Source organism: Tachypleus tridentatus, chromosome 1 (genome assembly GCF_004210375.1).
Source record: "Tachypleus tridentatus isolate NWPU-2018 chromosome 1, ASM421037v1, whole genome shotgun sequence".
NCBI classification, from domain to species: Eukaryota; Metazoa; Arthropoda; class Merostomata; order Xiphosura; family Limulidae; genus Tachypleus; species Tachypleus tridentatus.
The window spans coordinates 79,449,098-79,471,189 of NC_134825.1; the positions used below are offsets into that span (position 1 = coordinate 79,449,098).

General features: G+C 33.9%; 1 protein-coding gene across 2 annotated transcripts in view; it reads left to right on the top strand.

Moving 5' to 3' along the window:
- Positions 1–22,092, top strand: part of LOC143253131 (5-hydroxytryptamine receptor 1-like) — an 81,435-nt gene that overhangs the window by 15,642 nt on the left and 43,701 nt on the right. The window contains exons 2-3 of one of the 2 annotated variants that reach the window (XR_013029393.1): positions 10,139–10,208; positions 14,902–15,055. The exons of the other annotated variant lie outside the window; for it this stretch is intronic. The gene's annotated coding sequence lies outside the window, so the exon portion shown is untranslated. Of the gene's footprint in view, positions 1–10,138; positions 10,209–14,901; positions 15,056–22,092 lie in introns of those variants that run through there. 2 annotated transcript variants of the gene reach the window in all.

Consider the following 22,092-nt stretch of genomic DNA (forward strand, 5'->3'; position numbering starts at 1 on the left):
GAGTGTTCAAAAAATTAATTAGTACATTTATGTTTTAGTTTAATACGGTTATGTTTTAGTTTAGTTTTTATCAGAACATATCTGCTTACTGGATCTTACTATTCTAAATTACAAAATCTGTTAATTGGAATTATAGAAATTTATTTATTAACTTATTCTGCCTGATGTCAGATTTCTGCTGAAGATGTTTCTTTCCTTTTACTTTAGCTTCAGTGAATATAAATCAGAGAAATAAAAAAATTCAGCTACCATATTTCATATCGTATTTGGATATACGTATGACGTTGTTGGTGTTTTAGATCCTCAATAAGAAAGAAAAAGAAATACATTCACGTTTAATTTGTATTAAAAGTGGAGATTATCTTGGAAGAATACAGTCTTTTAAAAGTTGGTCAACAGAATAATTAATTTTTCTCCTTTTAGGTACACATGAACATGAGTCGCTTTAATGTGATGCCACGTGAAATTTATAGAATGTTTTAAAATTTTTGTGCTTATAAATTATTTTTGACTTTCGATATATTAAGTTCGTCTAAAGAACGGTTAATTTTTCTCGTATTGGATACACGGGAAAATAAATCGCTTTACTGTGGTGCCGCATGAACTTTATAGAAAGAAACGTAGTTATAACTTCACAGATCTTGTTCCGAAATAGAGAATAGTGGTTTTTATTGATAAGTTGAGCGACAACCCATGGCCACAACTTGCTCACACACTGAAACGAAAGTGAGCTATAGACAGTTGGGTGAAGTGCCTGCACTGGTCAGTGTGGGCTATATTTTGTTTGTGTGTATAAAGTCAGGTTCTCTCAGTTATAATCAGAATATTTCTTGACGCTAGTGAATTAAACCAGAACTAATATTAACTGTTAGATATTTTTTTACAACCTGTAAATCATATATTTCAAAGTTCTCCAATTTAGGCTCTGTCTTCCATATTTGTAAACAATATAAAGAGCAGAAATAAAGTTATACAAATTTGTCTCAGTTAAGGTCAACACAAAAGCATTTATTCAAGTGATTATGCGCAAACTGTGACCAGTTTCTTCCTTACCAAAATGACTCAAAGTCAAAGAAAGCGGAGCCCTGGTGTATGATACAGTTTCTGTCGAATCTACAATTATTCGGCACTTCTAACTAATAAAATAATATTAGTTAGTCCTAACTAATAAATACAATATTCTGAAGATTTCAAATGATTTGTTTTCTAAAATTATTTAAATTTCAAACACGGTTAATCATCGATAAATATTGCCTCATCATTTTAATGAAAACATTACAAACTGTATCATTAACACTCCCCTAAAAGAAAACCAAAAAACAATGTTTTAATTTCGGGCCGAAATTAACTAGTCCATAATTATGTTTATACCAGTGTTTTATGAAATTAAATATATTTTGTTGTTGTTGTATTTATAATGTATATGCAACGTCACATAAATGTTGAATCTGCATAGCCGTTCCTAATTTTGAACTAATAGACAAGCATGGAGGCAGCTTCCACTCGCTTCTAACTATTATTTTACTATTGTTAGATTTGATCGCTCAGGCGTGCACATCCTGGATCACACTAGGCTCAAATTGATGCACAAAAAAACAAAACTAATACGCACATATGATTATATTTATGTAGCAGAAAATTGGATAGGTGATAAAAGTGTAAAATAAAATTTACTGAAAACTATTTGTAAATTATTTTGTAACAGTTCACTTCCTGTTTATGAATTGTTTTGTTTAACATGACAAGTTTATTCGAGTTGAATCATATTTACCAAAATAACGCAGAGCATGACGGTAGTGCTTTGAATTCGATAATTTCTTCCACGTGAATTAATATCTAATCGTTGTCATGGTTAGCAGCCTGTAAGATAGCCTAACAGTAATTATTAATTAATTATGTATTAACAAATATTAATTACTAACTAGTTTTATCCTGGTTACCTGCTGTCATCTTCAGAGACGTTCTGAGAACTATTTCTCTTTTGGTAGCGGATAGAATTGTGTGTTTCATCTTCTTGATGGAAGATTTAATCATTATTACTTTACTAAGGTTTTCTCCATTAGAACATGACTTTCACGTCTTCACGAGGATATCCACATTGTGCTTATTTCTATGATAAGTTGAATGAGTTATAATTTATCCTATAATCTTTCCTGGCAGGACGAACTATTGCAAATAGATGAGTTTTATTAAGGCTTGTGTTTGAGTCTATTATACAAATGAGTTCTAGCTTTTGCTGGTCTTTTTTATTTATACAATGTATTGTAATTCACGTGTACGGTAGATGCTACAAATGTTGATTCTATTTGTGTCTTTAGGCTGCTTGGTATACATGAACTGCAGTCGTATTGTGTTTTCACATCTGAATACTGGTGTGACGTTATTCTGATCACATGTTCTCAGAGAAACCTCTGACATAAGTAAATATGACAGTAATGTTTTCTGTTCGTTCTCGGTGTTTATCTTTAAATTATTCATTATCGAATGTTATGGTAAAGAGAGTTGTACTTTTTTCGGTACTATAAATATTATTAATTTTGAGACTAGATATTTTGCAATGCTTGTCTTTATACTGCTGTAAATCACTGTGTTATATGAGTTATATGTTTTCCTTACCATTACGGCAAGAAAGAGGAAATCTTTTTCTGTTTACGTTGTGAATTTTATCGTGAGATGTTATTCGTTCAGGTAATTCATCTTCATTTGCTAATATACCAGACCTACATCAAAACATTTGCTAGTTTGTTTGAAGTTAAGCACAAAACTACACAATGAACTATATCTGTGCTCTGCCCACCACGGGTATTTAAACTCAGTTTCTAGCGTTGTAAATTTATAGGCATACCGCTGTGTAACTAGGAAACCCATAAAAAAATACCTAGGATCGAACTCTAGTCACCATGAACACAGAACTAGCCCTTGTTTTGATGTCTATAAAAGACGACAGAAAATTAGCAATCGAAACGTGGGATGAAACTACTTAGTAATTAGTATCTTGCAAAAAAAATTACTAATTTATATTTAATCATAGATTATCGTTTATAGGCTACTAACTACGACAGCGATTAATATCTGACTATTGCAAGAACTACCGTCCTAATGTTTATTTTAAAATTTTATTTTGTCAAACATAACGGTTGGCATGAGATAGGATTTGAAGTCTAGAAGCCTAATTTTACGATCCCGTATCAAAGTTATGACGTGTAACGAACTTACAGTGTACACCATTCCCATCTACGTGTATGAAGATGAAAGGTAATTTTTCGGTCGGAAGCTTCTTGGAGAGTATAATCATTAATGTTTTGGTTTAGAGAAGTCACTGAGAAGCTGCTCACTATGCAGTCGAACTGACAAAACTTCTGATTTTTATGTAACTAGTTGTTATTAATTAATTAAAAACACATGTAACTAAACATATACTTACATTCCTCTAGCCGTACAACAAATGTTAATAATTAAAAAATCACTTTTTACAGAAGATTAGAACAGATAAATTTAAGTTTATTAATTTTAATTATCAAAGTACAAAATATTTTTGACTAAACGTTCATTATTCTTACACATAAAACATTTTAGCTCCTATAGTAAATTACAATTCGTAGCAGCAGACGATAGTAAAATAAACTTATTAATGGCTAAAACCAGTTGTTCATTGCAAATTAAATAAGATTTAAAAACAAAAATAGGTAAACTTTTATCCAGCCACAAAGAAACCGCTAGGGTCTTGAATTTCTTAGAAATGAATAAAAACAATGAGCAAAAAAGTAAATGTTTTATAAAACATTATCCTTTACGATATAGGTCCGGCATGGCCAAGCGCGTTAAGGCGTGCGACTCGTAATCCGAGGGTCGCGGGTTCGCATCCCGGTCGCGCCAAACATGCTAGCCCTCCCAGCCGTGGGGGCGTTATAATGTGACGGTCAATCCCACTATTCGTTGGTAAAAGAGTAGCCCAAGAGTTGGCGGTGAGTGGTGATGACTAGCTGCCTTCCCTCTAGTCTTACACTGCTAAATTAGTGACGGCTAGCACAGATAGCCCTCGAGTAGCTTTGTGCGAAATTCCAAAACAAACAAACCTTTACGATATTATCAATATTATGAAATAACTTATGAGTTTACTTATCGTATGAGTTTAATTATACTAAATAAAAAGTGGTTTACTTTGCACAACTCTAAAAGCAATAATACAGGTCGTTATTAACAGATTATCTTCTTTATTTAAACAGCTGCTAAGAGAGCAAATCTTCGGCGTTGATAAGGTTTATGAAAATAGATATGATGTATCAAGCTGTTGCATGTTAAATTTTGAAACTTAATTATTAGTGACTGAAAGAGAAGCATTATTGTGAATTTGTCAGAATGATATAGTATATTGGCTAGTTCATTTTGAGATCACTTCATTTTTCTTATTTTAGAAACTAACTCATATTTATATTGATTTTTGTCACCATGGAAAAAAATGATATTCGTGTAATTTTATTGTACGAGTTCAAGCTTGGTCACAATGCTGCGACAGCAGTTTGTAATATCAATCATGTATGTGGTGATGACACATCTAATGAGCGCACAGCACAGCATTGGTTTAAGATTTTGCTCTGGTGATACAAGCCTTGAAATTGAGTACTGGGACCGCCCTTAGACAGTTATTATTGAGGAAGAATTGAAAGCCTTAATTGAAACAATTTCCCGTCAAACCGTGAGAGAACTTGTCGACAAACTTGATGTGCATTAGTTAACAGTTTCCAGACATCTTGAAACAATTAGTAAGGTGAGAAATTGAAAACCATCGAACAAGACGAGTTGAAATTTGTACCTCACTCCTTACTCGCAACAAAAATGACTCATTTCTTCATAGAATTGTCATCTGTGATGAAACATTGATTCCTTACAACAATGATGACGATACGGACAGTGGCTTTACTATGAAGAAGTACCAAAACACATCCTAAAACCAACTCTTCATCCTGTGAAGCTTATGGTCAGTGTTTGGTGGTCGTGAGCAGGTGTGATCCATTATTCATTCTTAAACCCAAGAGAAACAATCACAGTAGAAAAATATTGTTGTGAACTTGAAATTATGCATCGAAAGTTGTCACGAAAACATCCAGCAATAGTCCATCGCAGTGAACTCAAACAGCTTGATAAAAATGCTTGACCTCTTTTCTCATGCGTTATTGTTGTAAAACTAATTGAGATTCCTTATGGAACTGGACCTTATCTACCATATTTACAAGATCTTTCCCCCTAGAAATTATCACTTTATAAATCAAATAGAAATTTTTAAAGGATAAAGTCTGCAAACAAAAGGTCAACTGAAAGTATCTTCGAAGATTTCATTCCATCAAAAGACATCCAGATCCTTAAAAATGACATTTATTAACTTACAACTTGTTGACAAAAGTGTGTTGCATTTAAAGAAGCATATCTGATTAAATAAATTAAACAAGAAAGATATGTACTTGTTTCACATTTTTCTTATAAATCCGACATTTCATATGCTACAACCTAATAATACACTTTTGAAATGGCCCTAAAATTGATTGTTTTCCGTTAATACACTGTATTCAGTTATATGAACCGAATTCAGTACAGAATTCAGTTTTACGAATGTTTGGTTTACTTTTTCTTTGTTATACACAATTACTTTTTATTGGTATGTTTTTATATGTTTTCGCAATTTTCGCAACAATGACAATTTATGTAAAAGTCGTAGGAAAATTTCACGCCTTACAAAACAATTTTTCACTAGTTCGTAATTCAAATTTAGTTCGGCACCGGGTGTTTTAAGTCGTTGAGGACTTGGAAGGGTTACGTACGTTTTCGACCTCTTCCTTCCTAATGAATTAGTGATTTAAAAACTGTCAAATGCTACTGCTAGTATTCTAACGTAAAACAATGAATTAACTTTGAATAAAATCTTTGAGTAAAATACTAGTATAGTATCATTTAGTATTATTTTAAATTATTCTCTTTATTTAGTGACAAACACTTACTTGTGTTTCATTTGGTTGTGTATGATCACAAAAGGTACTAAAATCAGATTACACTTGTTCACAAGAGACAGTTATCAGCGCGTATCTATACACGAATACACTTTTTTAAATACTACGATTATATCTACCTCTTGGTAAAATAATTTTAATTTCTAGTGCTGGTGGTCTTATTTCTAACATAAGAAATTAATGGTGAGAGGGACTTAGTTCTATAAACATCATGTATGATATAGCGATTTATTTCTTTTAACAGATCATTTTTGTATTAATTTTTATAAAAGTAGCAGAGCAAGCAATCTATTACTCTGTCCTTTAGCGGAACTGTGTTTGCACAGTCATGTATAAATGATAAGTTTGCGGATTTTAGTACATTGAAAGCTGTGACTAGTCTTGAATTTTGTATCATTTACAATTCCTTAAGATTTGTTTTGTTACATTTAGCCATACTGGGCTTGCATATTCTATGACTAGTTTGATATATTGTTTATATACGTTAATATTGTTTTCTGTTAATCATTTCAGATAATTTGCTCCTTGCTACACTTTTGGTAATTTCGGATATATGTTTTCTTCAAGTTAGTTTTGAATCATGCTGGTGACGAGTTGGTATCAAGAAAAGCTCAGATATAACTCAGGAGAGTTTCTACACATGTGATTTTTCTAAAAATATTAATTTTGTTTCCATATTTGTGACAGTACTCTACCAACTGAGTTAAAACTAGTTATAAATTGTTTGATACTTTTGAGTGTCTGTTTGATGACCGCATCATTAGTAAACTGTTAAGATGAACTACAATTAATATCGTTTGATTGTATGTCGTTTACAAACATGATTTACAGGATAGGACTAATTATCTCTGTTTGAAAAATACAAGTCTCTGGAGTGCCCTCTATATTTTCTGTCGCTAACAAAATTGGATAAACAGCGAACAACTGCTGTTCGTAATTCCATTTCTTTTAACTTGAATCTTAAACCATTAAGCTAAACAGTTTCAAATGCTTTCTCGATATCTAGAAAGCAAGCGACAGTGCGTTTTTTTTTTCGTTAGAACTATCTACACTGCTGGCCAAAATCTTAAGGTCAATGTAAATAAAAAATATGCATTTTGTGTTGTTAGACTCTACCACTTATTTGAGTAGAGCTTCGAAAGATGAAAATAAGAAAAGAGAAAACTGTTTGTTTTGTTTGTTTGTTTGTTTTTGAATTTCACACAAAGCTACTCGAGGGATATCTGTGCTAGCCGTCCCTATTTAGCAGTGTAAGACTAGAGGGAAGGCAGCTAGTCATCACCATCCACCGCCAACTCTTGGGTTACTCTTTTACTAACGAATAGTGGAATTGACTGCACATTATAACGCCCCCACGGCTGAAAGGGCGAGCATGTTTGGTGCGATGGGGAGAAGGGAAAATGTAAACATTATGAAATTAGTCTAAACACTAGCTGTTCAAAAGTTTTACAACGCTAAAATGAGGGGTTCGATTCCCATAGGTTGGTTGAACAGATAGTCCCAACGTGGCTTTGTTATAAGAAAACACACATGGTCAAAAGTTAAAGACCATACTGAAACGAAGCGTTACTCGGTAAACATGTAACGAAATTTAATCAATTGTGTTCAAGCATTAGCGTTGTTAACATCTCACACTGACAGCTCCTGTATTACATTAGGTTAAAATATGGCAAAGGCTAAACATTTGACAGAGTTTGAACGTGGCAGAATTGTTGAGCTGCAAAAGCTAGGTCTCTCTCAATGTACCATCGCTGGTAAGATTCGACGTAGTAAAACTGCTGTTGCAAATTTCTTAAAAGACCTTGAGGGGTACGAAACGAGAATTTCAAGTAGTCAGCCCAAAAACATTTCGTGAGTGTTGAGCAGGAAGATTCGACGGGTTGTCCGGCAAGACACCAGCCGATCGTCGAACCAGATTAACGCTCTTACGGACGTTGAATGCAGCTCAAGAGCAATAAGACGGCATCTACGAGAGAATGACTTTAAAAACCGTAAATATCTTCAAGGACCACGCCTCCTTCCACACCAAGAAACAGCTCAGTTGAACGTTGCTGAGAAGCACCAAATATGGGACGTGGAAAAGTGGAAGAAGGTTTTGTTCTCTGATGAAAAAAATAACCTGGATGGTCCAGATGGCTTCCAACGTTACTGGCACGATAAGGATATCCCACCGGAGACATTTTTTACACGACAGATCGGAGGAGGTTCCATCATGATCGGTAGTGCTTTTTCCTTCATGGAAGAATGGAGCTTCAGATTATACAGGGGCGTCAAATAGCAGCTGACTACATTGGCATGTTGGAGAGAGCATCCTTATGGACTGAAAGGCCTCGCTTGTGTGGAAATAACTGGATCTTTCAGCAGAACAACGCTGCAATCCACAGTGCCCGCAGGACAGAGGACCTTTTCATGGCGAATAACGTGATTCTTTTGGACCATTCAGCGTGTTCGTCGGAACTGAACGCCATTGAAAATGTTTGGGGGTGAATGGCAAGAGAAGTTTATAGAAATGGACGTCAATTCCAAACAGTGCATGATCTTCATGAAGCCATCTTCACCGCTTGGAATAACATTCCAGCCAGCCTTCTGCAAATGCTTATATCGGCCATGCGAAAGCGAATGTTTGCAGTTATTCACAATGACGGCTGTGCAACTCACTACTGAGAACTCTTGTTGGGCATTTTCTATCCTGTTTAGGACTTCTTTTTGGTATGGTGTTAAACTTTTGACCAGCTAATATTTAGGCTAATTTCACAGTGTTCACATTTTTCATATTAAATGCTAAACAAGTTTTTTATATTTTCCCTTTTCTTATTTTCATCTTTCGAAGCTCTACTCAAATAAGTGTTTGAGTCGAACAACGCAAAATGCATATTTTTTCTTTATGTTCATTGGCCTTAAGATTTTGGCCAGCAGTGTATGACGGTTTCAGTAAGCCTAACTAAATGCCTAAATTTTATAAAACCATTTTGAGCTTCAGATAATTTTGATGTAATTTATAGAACATTTTAAATCCTATTGCTACTTACTTGCTCTAAAACATTGCCTAAACAACTAATTAAACTGGTAAGTCTGTAATTATCCGGCTTATTCGCTGGTTTTCTTTTCTTCAATAACATAAAAAAAATTTTTGCTTCCATAAGGCAAAGATGTATCCCGAAATTGGGGTTAAGCTAAATAATGCTGTTAAGAGCTCAAACAGCGTCTGAGTACTTTTAGCCCAGTATGACCAGATGGTTGAAGTACTCGGCTAGTAATACGAGGGTCGCGGGTTCGAATCCACGTTCAACCAAACATGCTCGCCATTTCAGCCATGGGGGCGTTATAACGTGACAGTTAATCCCACTATTTGGCAGTGAAAGAGTAGCCCAAGAGTTGGCGGTGGGTAATGATGACTAGCTGCCTTCCCGCTACTCTTACACTGTTAAATTACGGACGGCTAGCGCAGATAGCTTTCATGTAGCTCTGCGCGAAATTCAAAACAAACCTGACTACTTTTCTTTAATAGTATTGTTAATAGTTCATGGTTTGTTTCTGTTTGTTTTATGGGCAACATAACCTCGGGTTTAGTTATTGTGTTTATGATTTTTTGTGCTTAATTGTGTGACTATTTTTTTGGAGGATTATTGTAGTGGCTGGAAATTTTGCTGTGCATTAGTCTTTATTTTTGTAGGTGTATTCATTTACTTCATATTAGAAATGGTTATTCATATCTTGTTCTTGATGTGTAATAAAAGTTTTATTTAATTGGTCTTTAGAAACTTCTGTTTTCTGTTTATGCGTTTAGACTATTTTGATATTGTAGTGTAGTGTCAAGAATCTGTGAGCGTTTACATTGTTCGTGAATCTTTTCAAATGTGTCTGAAGTTTCTTTTTTCAAATTTATTAGTAGCACTTTGGAAGAAATTTTAAATGCATACCATTGTTCTTGTGACCTCAACAAGCGAAACTCGTCTTGACCAATACAGTGCGTATTTTGAATTGTATCAATGAAAATATTTTTATTTCAGGAGTTTATTTGGGTTAATTGTAACAATACTTTTCTTACATTATAATAAGTTATAATGGACGAAAATGTTTCTTTAGTGTGGTAAAAATTTTGATCTAGAACACATTCTCTATTTTTTAACTTTCAGAATAATGGGAAAAGTGTTTTCTCTATACGTTGCCCAGAAACGTACTCCTTTCGTGAAACAAGGAATATAGGTATAACAACGCTTTATTTTATTTCTAAAATTAGTTTTCTTGTTGTTTGTAAACCACGAAAAGCGCTTTGAGACGGTGGGAATGAAACAAATATTTCTGGCTGATTTTTTTTAGTGTAAATAAAAACGTTCGTGGTTTCATTTTCCTAGTACAATTATATAGGAATAGGCTTCTGCAGGAGGAATAAAAATTAGTTCTATTAAACTAATATTAGGGCACTTAATTATTTTTATCAATATTTTTGTATTATTAAATGTAGGTCTGTATGTTAGTGCGTTTCTTTGTACAAATATCTCGTGGTATTTGGAGTATTAACTTTCATATATAGTGTTATTTCATCCACAGTCTTTTACACTCTAAACAACAACTAGTTACTTCTTCACATGATTAATCAAGCTACTTATATCGAAGCCTACTTCTTAGAAATACTACTAGACCACAGATACCAGTTCCTCTTCTTTATTGATTTGCTTCTTTTTTCTGCGTATCTTTCTATTATTGAACTGGCAGACAACAGGAAAAGCAGTTAGCCAGCAACACTCGCTGTCAACTCTTTAGCGACTCTTTTTTTATTGAATAGTGGGATTTGTCGCCACCCTTAAAAAGTACACATGACCTCAAAATGCATGAGTTTTTGGATATAAGAAAACGCAAATATTGGACCTGCAAATTCACAGTCCGTCACGCTAATGCCTGGGCCACACTGTTTAAGCTTCGCATATAATGACATTTGTTTTGTTTACAGAGATTTAGTTCGTTATATTAACACGATTTTGGAGTCTCCACACTTGGCTGTAATCTATGTCACTGGTTGGGTTTGATTTTTACATAAAGCTACACGAGGGCTATCTGCGCTAAACGTCCCACCATGGCCAGGTGGATAGGGTGCTCTACTGGTAATTTGAGGGTTGTAGTTTCAAATCCCCGTCACGCCAAACAAGATCGCCCTTTCATCAATCAACGGTCAATCCCACTATTCGTTGGTAAAAGAGTAGCCCAAGAGTTGGCGGTGGGTGGTGATAACTACCTGTCTTCTCTCTAGTTTTTTACTGTTAAATTAGGAACGGCTAGCCTTCGTGTAGCTTTGCTCGACATTCAGAAAACAAAATCAAAATATTCTACAGGAGGATGAATTATCGAATAAAACATAGCTCACTTGGTTATTAAAAAAAGTTTTACAAGACAAAATGATACCTTTATTAAAGTCTGCAAAACATATTATATTTTAATAGTTCCGTTATTTGTTATTTTACAAAGTATTCTATCTATTAGCAAAATAAACTTGAAATAAAATAAAATTTTCAATAGCTATACGTTTAGAATAGACAGCTGGTCCAGCTGTTTGTGTGTGTTCAGTCTAATATAGCTTTATATTGTTAACCACATTAGAATGTCTCTGAAGATTAAACCAAGCAATGCATTTGATTTCAAGCATTTGAAAAAGGCTGATAAATCCGCAACATTTGTATCTTTTCAATCTATATTCCAATGGCATGTTACTTTATTGCAAGGTTTAAAAACAAATAAGATTGGTAGCCCCCGAGGCTGAGGAGTATTTCTTTGTTTGGTCTAAGTTTCTCTTCCAGTACGTGAAGTTTTCGTTCATAAAGTAGTATTAGCCATTCTTGGCGCTCTTGTGGCCCATCGCACCATTTCAAATCTCTTATCTTCTAGTATTAATGTTTTTTATTGTTTCTTTTTTACCAGTTGTTCCTGACTCTTACTACGTTTCAGTACAAAATATGTCAACGATGTCGTCATGACAATAAAACATTTTGAAGAGAGTTGATGTTTCAAGTAGATTTGCTTATAATGTTTTTATTTAAAAAAACATAGATTATTCTATTAATGTAGAAACTTACCTCCGTTTAATCATCAGATTGTTTGTCTTGAATACATCTACACATGTTAAGAATACAACAATCCAGGTTTAGGTAGTGGATAAGAATATATTCTCATGTAACTTGAATACTTTGTCATTATATGAATGAAAACACTGTCAATAAGAGTGGTTATTTTATTTAACAATTTTCAAATCTTAAGTATTTATTAGATTACTTTAACTCTGATTATTTTCTCTCTTCAAATGTCGCATGGAAAAATCAATTTTATCTTAAGGAAACTGATTATGTAAGTATGAGATTTATTTCACTTTTTATTATTATACTGGATAAAGCCTTACGGTTAAATTCGGTGGTGAATTTCATGGAGATTCTGTTCCGCTTCCGCCAAATATATAGACATTAGTAGAAAAATTCATGAGATCTGAACCTAAAGTACTTCCTGCTGGTCTGCTTCAGTACAACAATAGAAGGTAGTGAAAAGACCGTGTGCTATATGTTGGACAATTATTTTTTAACTTAAGTTGAAGATTAAATGTGATGTGTGAGCGAAATGACTTTCCATACAAGAGAGAAGAGAACGAAGTTAAATTTAATCAGTGATGTCGAGAAACCCACTTGTTGAGAAATTTATATGCAAAAACGGCTCGTTTGGATTGAGAAAATATTTCACATAGAAGTTAAATTTGTGTAACTGGATCTGTAACGAATCAACATGAACACTTCCGGTTCCTTATCAAGAAGTGTTGCTTTTATTTTCATGAATTTCACTTCGTTTTCGTGTTGCAAATAAAATGCGTTACAGCACGAACATGAGATTTTTAAAAAATAATATATACACATATATACATACATATATTTATACACAATACATATACGCATAACACAATATATATATATACGCGCACACACGAACAAACTTACACAAATTAATAAAAATGGAATTTAGCTAGTAATTTCAAGTTTCTGAAAATATTACATGTACATAACTCTCATTTCTATGCTATTATAATTGAAGAATCTTACAATTCACAAAATACTGAAGTACACTGACAAATCTCGATGAGATTGTTGCTTCTGTTTAAAATTTCTTTAGAGACAAAAGTAAATAATTGAACCAATAATTTTGTCTCTCTTCACTAACTACTAGATTTTACCACACTGAAGCTATGACGTCATATTTAAGTAGGTCCATACAAATAAAATGAAAAAGGAATTTTTAGTGCATTGGAAGACTGGATTTCTGTTTTCTTAACATGAACAAAAGCAAGGTTTTGTGAACCTGACGATGACCGTAGAAGGTCGAAACGTTGTTCGCTCCTCTACGTAAAATATTTTCTCAACCAAAACAAGCCGTTTTTACATATATATTTTTCTCTACAAGTGGGTTTTCTCGACATCACTGAAATCCTAGATCTGCTCAGTTGGGTTGAGACCAGAGTCCTGTGGAGGACATTGAATCATTCGAATGATTCCATCATCTTCTTTCTTACCTAAAATTTCTGCATAGGTTGAGTGTTTGGGGTCGCTATCTTCTTGATAGTAGAATCCTGTATTCATAGTATGCAAGCTACTGGATATACCTTGAGAGAACAGTAACTGGTGGTACTTGCACGGGTATTCCATCTATTTTACCAATATCTTCTGCCGCTTTAGCCCAAAACACCTTCAAACATCACCTTGGTAAAAGTATATGAGAATGATAAGCATTCTTACTCTGGCACATTCAGTTGTCAAGAAGGATCAGTGGAGCATAACCATAGTGCTGAAATGTACATTATATTACAACATGGAAGAATTAGCCCCATGAAATGGGAAGAATGGCAAAATATTCTCAATTTTATGTCCAGAATTGTATATAAATATACGAATATATAGCTCTGATATTTTTTATTACAATAAATGTTGATAGATGATTAAATCTGCACTATAAAACAATAATAAATTTAATATAAAATAAGCATTGTCATTGTCGGTCCTAGTTGTCATAATGGATAATAGCACCGAAATGCATTGAGGATATCCCATATATCAGACAAAATTCAAATGGTGATGCTAAACTAGCAAGCTATCATGAAAAATCAATTACAGGTACAGAGCCGAGTGCTTACACCACGACATCTAAACTACTACTGCCTTTCATCATTAACAGCCAGTTGTGGAAAGGCAGTTACTTTTAAACTTCTTAAAGAATATTATGCGCTTCTGTTTGTCTTTTTCTTTATTTATTCCTTCATCCAGTTTCATGACTAAACATAAATAACCTAAATTAAATATACATGTTTTCCGGAATGTGCAAAAAAATACAATATACTCCTTGTATAAATGAAGTATATTAAATTATACTGGAAAATAAGTTTAATTTGTTAAGTAATATATATATGTGTGTGTGTGTGTTTATTTCTAATGTTCTTTCAGGACCGTCAACAGCCAGGAAAAAATATTTACTTTGATGAGAACTATGTGTAGGAAGTAATTAGTGTTTATGGAAAACGCGTGGAAAGTGAAAATTAATTGATATTCATAAAAGGAAGGTTAATGTAGATATGATGTTTCATATAGTATATAATATGGTCAAGCGCAAAGTTGTTTTAACTTTCATTTTCCAAAACGTTATATAAATGAAAAGTCCTGGAAAAAAATGTGTTATTTGCCTTTCATATAAAAGTCAGCAAACTATTTGTGCCAAGAAACGTTCAAATGTATTGTGTAGAATACTAAAACATAAGTGCTTCTGAAATATGATAACTTAATATTGATTTCTCATTTTGTATTCAAAATAACTTATCTTACTGGTTGGTACAAAAGCTTATAAGATTTTTCTCCGAAGCTGTGTATGTGTTTTCTTATAGCGAAGCAACATCGAGCTATCTGCTGTGTCCACCGAAGAGAATCGAACCGCTGTAGATCCGTAGATTTTCGCTGTCTTAGAGGGGGACTTTCCGAAGCTAACAGAACGTTTACTATCTCTACACAATACAAACATGTACTTCTCTACGTGATTTACCTAGTGATATTGACCAATAAATCATTGTCAACTAAGTGGTTTCAATAATGTAACTTTGCTCTGAGTCTCAAAATATCCCACATACTTTCTTGAGGACTCTTCAATATTCTCAGTAACAACACAAACGTCTCAAACTTATTCCAAATACAACTAATTATCGTGGTTTTACTTGGTGTGTATTTTTCTTATAGTAAAGCCACATCAGGCTAGCTGCTGAGCCCACCGAGGGGAATCGAACCCCTGATTTTAGCGTTGTAAATACGAAGACTTACCGCTGTACTAACTGGTAGCCTGTTTTACTTAGAATGGCTGAAGTAACCGTAGCTAAAGTAGAGGTTTTTCAATCGAAGAAATTTTGTGACACATCATTTAACACAACTGACAACTATGTTGCCTTTACTTTGTTTGTTTGAAGTTAAGCAAAAAGCAACACAATAGGCTGCCTCTGTTCAGCCCATCACAGGTATGTAAGCCGGATTCTAGCGAAGACATACCGCTGTGTCACTGGCGAGCTTGGCTTTACTTAGAAAAATCCATTTTACTGTACATCCTCTACGCAGAAGATTTTAGTAAAATATGAAAGGCTGGTTGAAAACAACAAAGGCTTATTTGACTTATTTTTGGTAAGAAAGGTAAGTCCGATAAAAAATGTCAATATTGGAGCTTCTATTTTATACAACTTACTATTGTATTATTAAATTCCATGTCAAAATTTTTACATTGCACTATTTATTGAAAATGTGTTTGATTATAAAAACAAACTGGTAGTGGGCGATTCTGGAGAAAAAATCTTTAGACAGCTATAGGAAGGTGACTCCATGATTTTGGCTGCAAGTAGGCCTAGCTTAAAGTCCGTTTATTTGAAATTGAGCACAAAGCTACTCAGACTGTATGTGCTATTCTCACAACAGGTATCGAAACAACATTCAAAATTAATAACAGGAAGGAGAGGACTAATTTAAAAGGAATTAATAACAGTCAGTGATTTTGTATGTAACTTGTCCTTATGGTCAAACCTGGATTATTGAGCTGAAGTCCAGGGCCTCACATTAATTAGGGGGCCTCAAGTTATGACTATAAATATATTGCACGTAGAGGTTCTGTGTCGAGAGGATCTCCATAAGTTAAAAAACTTAGGGCCAATAAAACGCTTAATCAGGCCTCCCATAAGGATCTATTTCTTCGAACTTATATCTGTTTTACTCTTTTTTTAAACAATATTTAGTTGACTTACGAGTTTTGATATCTGTGTGGTCAACGTCACCAGTTTGACCACTAGCTCGCCTCCACCTACTTCTTTTGATTTATTTTCAGTAACTAAAGTATAATTTAATGTAATTATTTATAAAGTTACAAACAACTTCGAACGTTTTATTTATGAACAAAGGGTGAAGTTCTTTGACCGTTTAACCGTTGATACTTAATCTATCTAAAAACAAGAATGATATCTGTTCTTTGTCTGAAAACTTCTCGCACACTAATTGAACAATCAATCTTTGTGAAATTTGACATGGTAACACCTACGGCCCTCAAAACAACGTGGATAGGTTGAAATTATTTTTGCTCATCTGTTAAGTCGATAACTTTGGACATGTAATAGTTAAAGCAGATTTGAGGGTAGATTGGTAGAGACTGTGATGAACAATAAAATCGAATAGGGCACACGCGCGCCTCACTCTTGGTACTGCTGACGTATAAAAGCGATAATCATTACCTGAAATTTCCATTATGTTTGCTCGCTTATCCACGAGATGCAATGATGCAACATCATCAAACGTTGTCCAGTAAGAACCGTCGGTTAAAACACTAATTGCCTGCACAGTTTAGTCGAAGTATATTTCAATGTTGAAAATACCGATGTTAATACGCGATTCTTCAACTTAATAGCTTAAGATAGCTCACGCACAGAAAGCAATACAAAGAGAAAATTCCGACCAAATGTCCTACAATAAAGACGAGCATTTGATTTTTCCAAATAACTTGCAACATACAACCTATTTTTGTATTTTTTTTACTACTCTTTATCACTGCCCGTTCCTTTTATCAAAATGAAATCTCAAACGCTAATAAAACTTTATTGTAACAGAATCACTTTTCTAAGTTAATTTTGCTAGTAATCATATATGTTTCTCATTTTCAGTATGAGGCTGTATGTGTGACTCACTTTACTGCTGTATTTTCAAGTTTATGTTTAAAATATAATTATGATCAAGGAGCACATCCATACAGTTTACATCCCTAAAGTTAAGGTGTGTAACGTATGAAATAAGACTCTTCGTATAAAACTACAATTCACTGGTAAATATGTCTTAAAAACACACAACACTCAGTACTTTATTGTACAGTGTTTATCAGCAAGTATAACGTAGAGCACTCTTTAAATTTTGTGGTTCAATTTAAATATATTTTGGATTTAGCGGCGTTAAGACAATAAGGAAGGCAGCTAGTCATCACCACCCACCGCCAACTCTTGGGCTACTCTTTTACCAACGAATAGTGGGATTGACCGTAACATTATAAGCCCTCACGGCTGAAAGGGCGAGTATGTTTGGTGTGACAGGGACTCGAACCCACGACCCTCGGATTATATGAAACTATTATTTTAATTTTTTTTTAAATAATTTCATTGTGTTCTTAAATACCTACTTCAAGTAATTTGGACATCTGTGTAGAGAACAGGTAATCCAGCTAATATGTACGTGTATAATTCACCCAAGATAAGATAGATATTCTCTTTAACTTATGTTACATTCATTAAAAAAAAAAAAAAAACGTGACTATGAACTTCTTAATTAACATCATATGCGTAATATTTAAGATAATGCCTTCAAAATTTAGCACGAAATATAATAATTATAAGAGGCCCAAAACAATTAATTTATAGTGTTGTTTGTTTTGTATTTCTGGAACAAACTGCGATACTGTTCCTAGTCTAATGCAATTCAAGAGGTGCTGACGAGTAGTCACACTGACCCAAACTCTTGTACCACAATATAAATTGGCTTCGGAACATATCTGTCTGTGCTTTACTGTTGTGTCACACGGTTCATAACTACGTCTGTTGTGAGAGAAAGGGCAGTAAACGTTTATTTATGTACATTACATTCTTAAAAGGTTGTTCTCTATGCTGATAGCGGTTAACAATGAACAGTCTATATGATCAAAATTAGGAAAGGTCATATGCATACAGTACATCCTAATCTTGGGAATAATCCGACAAAAAATATACGAACTTTGGGTGTTATTAATTTTTCCGTGTAAATGTTTTATTACATCAAGTTTTACAAAAATTTACTCTCCTTTTTAAAATGGCACAGACTTAAAAAATCTCTATATAAAATTATATTTTTATAAGCTGTTCTTTAAGTTGCTAGAAATCTCAGACTATCGAATATATTTTACTAACTAATACTTGAAGTGATACTACCACCACATGCTTGTAAATGCATGTCACTTTGGATGATAGCTCGATTGAAGTAACGTTGCACGTTACTTTCTATTAACGTCTCCCTTGGTTACAGAAATGAGGCTTACAAAATAATCGAACTGTTTGCAGATGTGGCACTGTTATTAATGTTCTATTTTACCACAAATGCGTACCACAGTACTCAGCTTATAATATGGACCATGCAGTTTTGTATTGACGACTTAGTGAAGCACAGGAGTTGTTTGAAACAGAACACAAATATTTACTCTTTAAACAGGAGGATTCTGTTCAAATCCACGTGCCATATTTTGATAAAATTATCTCTGATCTTATCTAGAAGTTAATGGTAATATAGTTTTTATCACTGTATTTAGCTGAAACTACATCAATAATTTTCACATATATAACGTCAATAAATTTTTAAGTAACTATTTTTCCGCTTTAATTTTTTGCTTCATGGAGAGTGGTAAGAGTCAGTGACTCGTCTAACAACGGAATACTTTAAATCTTTGACCTCAAAGAGTAGGATATCAGATGAGCAGTAATACACTGCATGAGTAGTAATTTTAAAATTTTAACGTGTAAGTACGTCTACTTTATTTTTAAATAATTATAAAAAATATAATTTAAAGTTACTCATTTTCAGCATTGCGTTTCACCAGTCGATTTAACTTGTTAAAGATTTTCACACGTGTCCCCATCCTTTACTTATTTATAAGCAAAATAATTTAACATTGGTTTGATTTGTTTCGAATTTTGCGCAAAGCTACACGAAGGCTATCTGCGCTGTTCGTCCCTAATTTAGCAGTGTAAGACTAGTGGGAAGGCAGCTAGTCATCACCAACCACCGCCAACTCATGGGCTACTCTTTTACCAACGAATAGTGGGATTGACCGTCATATTACAAGGACCCTAGGTTGAAAGGGCGAGCATGTTTGGAGTGATGGGGATTCGAACCCCCAACCCTTAGATTACGAGTCGAGTGCTAGGCTTTTAACATATAATATTAAGCATAACGTTGTTTCTTCACAAGAAAGAACAAAATACTTCAAGTTTATTTAGATTACAATATATGAAATTATCTATTTCTAAAAGGAAATGTAGTTCTGTATTATGCTTATTGCAAGTAGCGTAGTTGTGATATTTTAATGCAGAATTTATTATTGGAATTTTAAGTTTATATTTACAATCACATTATAATAAAATGAGAGAAGTTAAGGTTATTTTGAAACCGGTCAGTCGTGTGACAAGCTCAAGGAGGGATTGGTAAACGCGGAAAGATATTATCAAATCACTACCAAATAATTTCAAGAATGATGCTACATTAAAAAAAAATATGTCCGAAATGAAAACCAGTATGAGTAGAAAAACTGTTTATTTAATTACACAATTGAAAAGAACGCTAAAAAACGTTCACCACTTAACAAATATTAAGTAAATCATTATAAGAAATAGAAACGAATCTGAATTATAGAAAAAATTTAACTCTAACTTTGAAATTTGAAGTGTAAGATATTTTAGATTTGACTTAAAACTGTTGAAGTATGTGAATTAATTACATTTATTTTAAATTGTGAAGCACTCTTATCCACCAAGATTCGGTAATTTATCTTCTATTTGTTTGTTTATTTTTAGCATAAATGTACATATTCGGCGGCCACCAGTGGCTTAGCGGTATGTCTGCGGACTTACAACGCTAAAATTCGGGTTTCGATACCCGTGGTAGGCAGAGCACAGATAGCCCATTGAGTACCTTTGTGCTTAATTCAGAACAACAACATATTCGGCTCTTGTTTGTTGGTATATAGTTTAAGCGCAAAACTACAGGATATACTGTGTTCTCCCCGCTACGGGTATGGAAATCTGGTTTCTAGGGTTGTAAGATTGTAGATGTACCCATCGCGAATAAGTGAACCCAGAATTTAGCGTCGTGAGTATGGGGACGGTTTTAGTTGAAATCAATATTTATATAATTTAGCGTGAAGTTGTCAATGGGTGTTCGGGTAAATTATAATTTATCGATATTCCAAGCTTGAGTTATTGATAAGCTAAGTGTGATTTTTAAAATAAATGTGTTTTATTGTGTTTCGTAAAGAATCTGGAAGCTATAAATTTTAAAACTGGGAAAAAGAGCGATTCTTTGAAATAATAAAAATTATATTGTTATGGTGCGCAGCCTTTTACAAGCCGAAAGCCGTCGAAGAGTGATTACAGTATGATGCGTTTTGTTTTTTTAAGCGAAAAGAAATGCTCTGAAGTTCAAAACAGAATTTTCTGACAATTATGAAGTTGGAAGAAATGGATGTATTTGATAAGGATCCTTCAAAAAATATGTTTTTAAATTTGGAACATAAGAAACATCGAGAACTTATCAAATAATTCGTGATGACGAGAAAACACTTGTAGAGAAAAATACATGTGTAAAAACGCCTGGTTTGGATGGAGAAAAATTTTTATGCAGAGGATTTTCTTAACCCAAACCAACCGTTTTTGCATATATATTTGGCAAATAATTCTTACAGTTAAGATTTCTGTAATGCTTCTTCGTGTGTAACTGGTTCTTAGTTTACTTATTATGGTATTTGTAACCTTTTTTGTCATAAGATTCTCTTAGAATGTTTAATGTTATTGTAAGTGTTTATCACAGCAGAATTTCCCTGGTATTGAGTTTGGCTGTACTTTTGTAATTGGTACGTTGATAGTTTTCAGTGCAGTTCAATGTACAGCTATCTTTCAAAGCTGTTAATATCACTGATTAAGTATAAGGAAGTGGATGATAACTGAGATGTTCAACATAGTGACAATGAAATGTATTTGGTGGGATTATTGATGTAAGAATGACTCTTCCTTAGGTAGCTATATTGGACATAGGAATCTTCCTTAGGTAACTGTATTGGACACAGGAATCTTCTTTAGTAGGTAGCTGTATTGGACATAGGAATCTTCCTTAGATAGCTGTATTAGACATAGGAATCTTCCTTAGGTAACTGTATTGGACACAGGAATCTTCTTTAGTAGGTAGCTGTGTTGGACAAAGAAATAACTGTACGATCATGTTTGTTCGGTTTCGTATTTTTGGTTAAATATTAAAACAAAAAAGTGGCCCAGTATGGCCAGGTATTTAAGGCATTTGGTTCGTAATCCGAGGGTCGCGGGTTCGAATCCCTGTCACACCAAACATGCTCGCCTTTATAGCTGTGGGAGCGTTATAATGTCACGGTCAATCCCACTATTTGTTGATAAAAGAGTAGCCCAAGAATTGGCGGTGGGTGGTGATGACTAGCTACCTTCCCTCTAGTCTTACACTGCAAAATTAGGTACGGCCAGCGAAGATAGCCCTTGTGTAGCTTTGCGCGCATTTCAAAACAAACAAACAAAAGAAGTTGGTTGAGTTGCATGGTAACTAGGCCTGTAAAGTATCACAACTTTTATGTTGAATTTTACCAAGTTCTGCAATTGCTCTTGCGGAATTTTAACTCAGACAGGATGGCTTTGAATCAACTGTGATGTGTGTGCGTGTGTGTGTTTGTGTGTTTTCTTATAGCAAAGCCACATCGGACTGTCTGCTCAGCCCATCGAGGGGAATCGAACCCCTGATTGTAGCGTTGT